Below are 2,877 nucleotides of genomic sequence, written 5' to 3' on the forward strand. Positions count from 1 at the left end.
CCTTGGAAGACACCAAGGTTAAATTAGTATTTTTTTTCTATACATTTTTTATTAACCTACTTACTAGAGCTATATGTTATGGACATGGCACTGTGCATTGAGCACTAATGCCCGGAGAGAATATCTGCTATTTTATTACCTGAGCTCTTTATTCTCTTAATCTTCCAGTTGTAGCTCTGGAGGTCTATGCCCCGCATCATGAGCCCTTTATTCTTACTACAGAGCTTAGTCAGGTAGGTTAGAGGATCATGGTTCGTTAGGACTATCAATGGGAACTCATGGTCAGTATGATAGAATCCATAATGCTCCAGAGACAAGCCTAAGGCTGAGAGTTCCTTCCCTAGAGTTTTGGGTTCATCACATGTCTAGAGGAAATTTACGATGCCATCTAAGTGAATTGCTTACTTGGGAATTCCTGCTTGCATCTTGTTCCTTAGTTCCCGGACACAGCTAGGTGCGCTCCTAGGACCTAGTGGCATCCCTCGACACTGGTGAAGATGAAAATGGGTTACAGTGTGGTAAGAGGTCGTGACTCCCTGCCATGAAGTGGAAACCCTCGCCCAAGTTAAGTGTGGCTGGGAAGCCAAACTAATAAAAGAATTGTGTCAGTTCCCTGACATTTCTGGATGGAATAAGTTAGAGAGATGCCCTCGGAACTATTTTCTTTGAATTCCCGGACTCTTGGCAAGGCTGGCAGGAGGCTATTTAAGCCTTGAAATTTCATGCAAGCCAATCCAGAACTGAGCTGGGTAGTAAACGATACCCCAACTTGTCCGCACTGTCACTACGGGACATGCAGAGCACCAACAACCTGAGGTTACCGGGGACAACTACTTGCTGGTGCAAGACCTTAACAGGATCGTGACAACCTCTGCTGATTTCGAGGGGCCCTTTATTCTTGAGCAGGAAGTCATCCTTAAAGAGATTATTGGTTTCCGCTTCGTTTGAGTAGGTGGGGACCCTGTAGTTTTTAAGCGTCTCGCCCAACAGCTGAAATCTGATAAGCTCAGTCTGGCTCCTCAGGGTTTGAAGGCTGATGGGTGCTTCCCCTTTTGCCTCCTATTAGACCTCTGGCCTGGTGTTTGAGGTAGCCCTATAGCTAGTGGTGGTAAGTAGCACAGCTTCATCCAAATGGACTTCTGGGGTACGAGGCTTAGAGTCATTGCTGGAGGAGGATGACTCTTGAGGTTCCTAATTTAACCAAGGTATCTTTCCAAGGTTAAGGTCAGCTAGTCATTTGTCTTCTGCAGTAGGTGCATATACAGTTTCAGGCGCCGACTTCACTGCCTTCATGCACCTGAGCGGCACTCGTTGTATGCCCTACAATGGCTCTCGACCCAAGAGCAAGCCATTGCCCTCATGTCTGAGACTGCTCACAACTCCTTGTCTGCTGTTTTTCCTGAGCTGGGGCTTGGTTTCCTTTAACTCCACTGTAGGGAGTTCCTTAGTGTCTCCTTTAATGCACTGGATAATCCTGCAGTTGTCCTGTCGGACTTTGGAACCATTGGGTTGAAGAGGCAAGTAATTGAGCTATGCTAATCGAATACCCATTTCCCGCATCTCTAACTCATGCTTTCTCCCTCTTTTTCTCACAAACCGCTTCCTTTCTTGTCTTCTTTTTACCCAGGCCCTGGCTTCATTCCTGAGTTCCCGCACATACCTTGGTAATGCATCTCCCTGATAGCTTTGTTCTTCTGCCAAGTCCACAAACACACATAGCTCAGAAGCAGTCATTTTGCCGATTGCCCATGGGGACAGCGACCAGACCAACTCAACAGCTCAAGGTACGGTGTGGACCGTGCAAGAAATTACACGGATGGAAAAGATGCTCTAACCAACGCAAGATTCGCTCAGAAGAAAGGATAAAGATGGAGCTGAGCAAAATACACATTGGCTGTGAAAAAATACCTCCAAGGAAAGAGCTATCACCAGATAGCAAGGCTCACAAATAATTGAACAGTAGTCTATCCAGAAAAAAAACAAGGAGCAAGTCAATGGGTGAGCTCTTAGGCTTTCTGGTTTCAATGCGTCTAAAACAAGTAAACGGAAAAATTCACCAGTAAACACATCAATGGGTAATACTGTACAAAAGACCAAAAAAGAAAAAAAAATAGATTAACAGAGATGATTGATCCTGAATGTTATACATAAGAAATTGGAATCAGAGCGATGAGTGATCCTGAATGCCAGACATAAAAAATAGAATCGCACCGATGGGTTATCCCTTATGCCAAACATAAGAAAATGGGATCACCACGAAGGGTCATCCTTTATAAAGAAATGGAATCACAACGATGGGTAATCCTCTATGCTAGACATGAAAAAATGGGATCGCAACGATGGGTGATCCTCTATGCTACACAAAAATTGGAATCAGAGCGATGGGTGATCAGGTATGCTTGACTTTAAGAAAAAAAATGAGTTTGTAAATATGTTAGGGTGCGTTCCTGCAACACCATCACTTACAACTCTGTTACTCAAAGCAAAGTTCGTATTCATATCCAAATTATAATAAATTAAATAAAACAAACAATGTCACTAACTTTGCTTATTACTTCGCAAAGAAAATCAACCCCTTTACATATTTTCCCTATAACAAAAGTTAATTTAAAGAATTACACCTCCCAAATATTTTATCTAGAAAATCGTTTTCTCTGACTTCAAAATAGAATTGAACGTAATATCTTAAATACCTTATTTATTCTGTTTAACAGTTGGAACCAAATTAGATAAAAAATATCCTTTTCAAAAAAATATACATTAAAAATAATATAACTTGTGCCCAAATAATAATAAAAAAAAAAGGAAATTAAATTTACTAACGATTAAAAAACAGTCGCAAAACCTTTACGTGAATCGTATTCCAATATTTTTTGA

At 41.6% G+C, this 2,877-nt stretch overlaps 1 pseudogene; it reads right to left on the bottom strand.

The window, feature by feature from the left end:
- The window catches only part of LOC137655465 (uncharacterized), a 9,329-nt pseudogene extending 7,595 nt beyond the window's left edge, over positions 1–1,734 (bottom strand).
- Between the last annotated feature and the right edge of the window lie 1,143 nt (positions 1,735–2,877).

Source organism: Palaemon carinicauda, chromosome 16, assembly GCF_036898095.1.
Source record: "Palaemon carinicauda isolate YSFRI2023 chromosome 16, ASM3689809v2, whole genome shotgun sequence".
NCBI lineage: Eukaryota > Metazoa > Arthropoda > Malacostraca > Decapoda > Palaemonidae > Palaemon > Palaemon carinicauda.